Raw genomic sequence first — 6529 nt, forward strand, 5'->3', positions numbered from 1 at the left:
GATTTCCTGGAGTACAACATGTGATGCTCATCCAAGCTGTCTTTCCTGGTCTTTTTTCCAAACTTCCCCAACCAGTTTATAATATTTGGGCTAATTATGGTGCAGACACCCCGTTTCTGGGACTTTGAGCTCAGCGTATAAACTTAGTCTCTCTAAGCATTTTAACCTGTCAGGGAGTTTCTGGATTTTATTTAAGGAGCTGCTACTATTCAAGCCCAGGCTTGTCATTTTTATGTGAACTGATTTTCAAAGAAAATAGGTGATGTTAAGTTTATAAAGAATGTATACTTTTTTGAGGCCAACAAAGATGAAAATGTAATATTCTTCAAGCTTGCATACAAGTTTATTCTTGTTGGCAAAAAACAAATCCACTTGTGACCTTCAGAGGAATATCACCGTGCATGGATAATAATATGACCACTCACAGGAGGATTGTGTTTGGGAAATGACAAAACAAACATTACCTCATATTTCTTATAGCACAGATTTATGAAAGCTATGCCGCCGGTTTTTAGTTTCATCCACTTTCAACCTCAGTAATTCCCAAACGAATATAAAGCCCTATGCACAGCATCATTTAGATGAACTAAAACCATCCCAAAATAAAAAGCAAAATTAAAAAGGCAACCAGCAGTGAAAATAACAAAACTAAATAAACAGCAGGAGTAATTGATGGAAAATGCTTCTCTGAACAATTTTCCATAAAAGCAAAGTGGAAAGTGATTTGCTGCATTCTGGCTTTTCCCCAAATCCTTCTGTGTGCATGTTTGCATTTGTGAATGTTTTTTTTTAAACATTTCTATCAATTAAAGTTGTTTTTCTCTTTTGCATAACAAAGAGTAGCTTAACATTTTTTTGGCTGTGTTTGTTGCCTGCATTGTGTGCTTGTTTCGCTTGTCCATTTCCTCCTGTTCAATGTGCGATAAGCTTAAACAGACATACACACAAAATAAAACAAAAGTAAAAGCTTGGTATCAGAAGCTGCTGACTAAATCCATGTAGGTGAAACAAGAAGATAAAACTGGTCAAGACTGCTTACATGTTTTTGTTGGTACATAATTTCATTTCCTTTAAAAGTACACATAGATGAAGAAAAACATGAACTATTTATCACAATCAACTCTTTCTCCTTGTGCAACAATAAACTTGTCAAAGGCGAGAAAAGAAAACAATTACATTCACAGCAGGTAGTTTAAAGTCACACAGCATAATCTGCAAAACTGCTTTTGCAGAGTTGCATGCTTTTTTTTATTCATTTACTTCTGCAAATGCTGAATCAGCAATTGGGTGATGAGCGCTCAGCAAAAGCTGGCCAGTGCAGCCACGTCTTACAGAAGAGCCTTTGTAGCATAAATCGCATAAAACCTGTTTGGATAGCAGATTGCTTGCTGTGCAGATGCTGACAGGTTTGGGCGCCCACTGTGCCCCCTTCTCTGCTGCTGCACTGTGAAGTGGTAAAGAGGACTTCTAAACCACATTTTCAGTAATATGATATGGACGGCCGGAGGCGTGTTCATTATAAACATGCAGAGAAGATGAAAGGATCCACTATGGAAAAAAAAAAGCAAATCCCTTGGAGGCAAAGGTATTTATGTATGTTTTTTGACCCATTCACCAACCATAAATAATGTTACAGACCACAAACACCCCCTAATGGCAGCAACTCTATTCATGATGCAATACCAAACTTTTAAGATGCTTTTTATACTTTAAAGTTGCAACTGATAATTATTTTCCCTGCATCTCCTTTGGGGTTCAAAACAAAAATATTCTTGTTCATCAATACAGTTACAAAGATTCTGGAAAATGGATGCCTTTACAGTTTTCTCTTTGTATTCTGTGATCTTTGTACTATCTAAAACCATTTTTACATGCATATGAGTGTCCCATGCACCAAAACGTTGTCTTAATACGTTAGTTTAAAAAAAAAGCTTTATTGTTCGTGAACTCTAGGTCAGGTTTGTCTAGCTGAATAAGAACATGCCGAAGCAGGTCATGTTGGAAAACAAGCAGGTAGGAAAGCCTTTCAAGCATCAAGAGACTTAATCTGCCCATCACTATTTTTAGTTTATTTTTATTATAAACTGCAGTCTATCAGGCGTTATGTTGACTCGTTTCACTGTTTCATGCAGCATCTGTTCTGCCTTTCTCTCACCTCTGAGACCACCTGCGGAGGCAGATCAGTGACAGAACAAGGTATTTTGCCCTTGCTGATCAGACCGTTTCATGGAGCACTGCAAGGCACAACGAAGACTCCCCAGAGGCAGAACTGAACAGCATGAAAGAAGCCTTTATTTCACTGCAATGTTTATTTGCTTCTTCTATCCTACAGCGCATAGCACAAAAGCAAGACTGGATACATGTGTGTCGTTGACAGAATTGTCATCAATGACACTAGATTATTTCAGTTTGTTGACATAGCCAATAATTTTCCAAGTTAATTAATAATAATAATAATAATAGAATGGATTTATCTGCACATTTTCAGACACTCTAAGAGCTTAAAATGTATCTCTATTATTCATTAACTTCTCATACATCACCATGCTTGGTGCTTGATGTAGCCACAACGGCCCTGGGGCCGACTGACAGAGGCGTAGCTACCATAATGTGCCTTCACCTTCTGACCATCACCGCGACGTTCATACGCATTCACACACCACACACACCACACCACATTGGAGATTCAACTTAAAGACCCATTCCAATGAAAATTTTGTTTTTTATTTTTTAACATGTTCTGTAAGCACTTTTCTCATCATGGAGGACACAAAGATAATTGAGAAAAAATCTGCATTTTTCTGAGCTGGCATCTAGCTCAAAACTGTATGCCTGTATAGCTCCAATATTGCTCGACATTTTTGTTGCACCGCTAATGTTAAGTTTGGGGTTGCGCGGGGCTGTAAGCTAGTGTGAGAGATTGTAAATAAAGGTAAGATGGTAAATGAAAGCAGGCTTATTCCACGCCAACAGTCTTGTCCACAACTCAGAGGTGAATTTTAATGAACTCCTGCTGCTTTGCAAAATCTGTGTCCTAAAAAACTACAGATTTTTTAATTTTGGCTAAAAAAACAAAACATGGCAATATAATAATTAAGAGATCACTTGAAACTTCTTCACAATAGATCGAAAGACGATTGAGGTGGAACTTTGACAATATTCTAATATAGAAAAAGAATAACCTTTTCACTGTTTCAAGTCTTCATTATAGCTAAGAGAATAGCATTGAAGAGGAAATAACATTTCCTTTCTACTTTAGGTTTCCATCCAAAAACCAATCTGTTAAATTCTTTTGTTAATGAATCCATGCCGAGAAGAAAACCTTTCCTTTGACCTTTGAAACGATAAACATTATTTAAAAAGCTTCCAACTTTTAGTCTTTGCTAAAATATATATATTTATATATATAAATGTATATAAATATTGCCGCAATATGTTTTTATCTTTCTTTATATATATATATATAAAGAAAGATAAAAACATATTGCGGCAAACATCTGTCCTTGTTACTCTTCAGAACTACCTGAAGCATGATACACAAAAAGAGCGGCTCTTGTCATCTTTGCTGTTAACTGACATCTTGTGACAGACCTGAGCTGAATAGACTTGAAGAACATCAGGAAGAAAACATCTATCTGAAGTTCACCTTTCCCCCCCGACCTCCTATTCCTTCTCCAAGCCTGCATTCCATCACCGATCATTTTCTCCTCTGCTTATTCACCTGTCAAGCTGTTTCATTCTACAAGTCATCCTTTATTCCTTCTTCATCACACACTATTTAATCTCTCTTTACATTGCTTTCTCTCCAAACAACAAGTCAGCTTCGGTCTCATTTTCGAGAACATGGGCTGCTCTGAAATTACTGTGTGCATCACTCTGGTTCATAAGTCTCTATGAATACACTTACTCATCACAACAATTTCAGAAGAAAGCGATGGTAAAAAAGTAAAAGTAAAACAGACAATGCAATAAATAAGATTGCATTTTCCTTTAGTTCTTCTAGATTTCAAGAAGAAATCATTTCCACTTTGTATACCAGTTTATTTGCAAAGTAGCAGCCGAGAAACAAACTATAGGATCAATAAAAAATATAATTTTGTTTTATAGACCTGGAAGAAATTTGGAAAGGAACAGATAATTATATTCCAACATAGAATTCTGAATTCTAGAATTCTTCTAAATGAAAAGTTTAATTTGCAAAAATTCTAAAAACTGTAGAAAGAACAAAAATGTAGATAATAACTGTATATGTATGAGTGTATGTAACACCCTTAAAAAAGCGGGAAATTAAAAGAACTAATTCCTCTAAATATTTTTGAATCCAGGCTGAGAATGGAGGAGAATGTCACTTTTATATGTACACGTTTCACATAAGCTGTCTTTATTTATTTTATGTTTTAAATGTTGAAATTTTTAATGTAAATGTAATTTATCGTTTCCTCCTATAGCCAGGACTCACTTGAAAAAGAGATTCTTAATCACATCGAGACATTTCCTGGGTAAATTAAAGGTTTAATAAGAAAAGATATATATATATATATATATATATATATATATATATATATATATATATATATATAGATATAGATATATATATATATATATATATATATATATATATATATATATATATATATATATATATATATATATATATATATATATGCTTTTTCCTAGGCCTTCTGGCAGAAGTACTAGAAAGTTTGTTGTGTTACTATTGAGTTTATGATTTACATATACTATATATATATACTTTACAGCATAGCTTGAATTAAAAGCAAAAAATTGAAAATTGAATTTAAAGGAAAAAAATCATTTTACTGAACTTTATAGACAGTGGCTAAAAGTAATCCTCAGCTGTTTTAAGTCATCCACATTTGCTTCAGAAATCACAGATCAAGGTTCTCCTGATTTGATCATGTTCCAGTGAAAAGGAGAATTTAAGGACAAATGAGTTAGTGAGATAAGAGTCTGTAGCTCAGTCGAATGACCTTCCCGCAGTGAATCCATCTAAAAAGAATGGCTTCAAGATTTCCTGTAATTCACGTTTCAATTGTTCTCTTTAGTAATTTACCCGTCAGACAGTCGATCTGTTAACAGCACATTTTCCTGCGTGAGCACAGAACCGCTGCATGACTTTAAAAGAAAGTTAAATGTGTCCAGCCAGTGTGACAGTGCAGGTGTTGTCAACTTTTTCTGTCTTTTTTTATTTAACTCCTTGACCTGCAATGCCCTGTTTTTTATATTTTGTATTCAAAGACTTAAAAAGCAGTTTGCAATCATTTCAACAGACTTTTTGCTATAATGTTTTGTTTTGTAGCAACATGTTATTATGACTTCATATCATATTGCACTAGAAGAGAGGTTCGCTGGTGAAACAAAATTCACAACAGTGGAGAAATAACTGATTTTGGGCGAAAAAAGGAAAAGATTATATTTGAATTTGGGTGCAAAATTAAGGACAAGATGACGTATCACTGATTTGTTTCATTGGATATCACAGTTTGAGTGGAGCAACCCCTGGAGAGCAGAGGGTTGCCCTTTGTCTGCCACCTTTAAAAGGTTGAAAAATGCTAAATAGCTGTTGTGCATTTAGCTGCTAGACTCAGCTTTTTGCATCTTTGAGAAAATGGTTCTTCATGTCTTTGTGATTACCTGTGAATATGAGTGTCTGCGGTCTGTCAAAGCAATTTAAACAAGTCAGAAATATTTCTATTTAGTATAACTTGGCTTCAATTAAAATTAAAATTAACTTAAGAGTCTAAGTTCATAATGAATGAATGGTAAAGGGCATAAACTTTTATAGCTACCTTCTTAGAAGGCCCTAAGTGCCTTCTAAGTGTGTTTTCAGTCACATTCACCCATGCACACACATTCACACACTGATGGCAGCTCCACTGCCTAAAGCTGGCACCAACCTACAACCACCAGGAGCAATGTGGGATTCAATGTCTTGCCCAAGGACACTTCAACACAAAGGCAGGCAAGGCTGGAACCAAACACCTTGTGAAGCACCTTGTGTCTTCTGTCTGTGAAAGGTGTTATAAAAATAAAATGTACTTACAAACCTGCGATCTTCCAATGAGACGTTGCCTGGTACGACAGTCTGTACCACTTGTCAGAGCTGAAAAATGTGTCCAATAAGAGTTTCTTTTCACATTTATTAATTGATCTTCATAAACACTTTGACCGTAACCACAAAACTTTATTTTAATTCCAACCATTGACTGCAGAAGAGACATCACTTATAGAAAATGGCTGACTTCTGGCTCCAAACAAGTGAAGCCAAATCAGTCGCTATTTTTTGACGATACGGACGCCCCTATGTTGGAGTCAGACAACAGTAAGCAGTGGTTGGTCCGAGTCGGTCTGAGTAAATGTTTCTATGGCAACCGCTCTTACCAATCAGTTGTGAGCTTGTTGGAAGTCCACACCCCTACCACTGAAACCGGGCTCGGGAGAATCTGTTTCAATATTCTTTGTAGGGCCTAGTCAGCACCACATACTTTTATTGAGGCATCTCAGTGGT

Source organism: Oryzias latipes, chromosome 14 (assembly GCF_053564925.1).
Source record: "Oryzias latipes strain Hd-rR chromosome 14, Olatipes_Hd-rR_3.1".
NCBI classification, from domain to species: Eukaryota; Metazoa; Chordata; class Actinopteri; order Beloniformes; family Adrianichthyidae; genus Oryzias; species Oryzias latipes.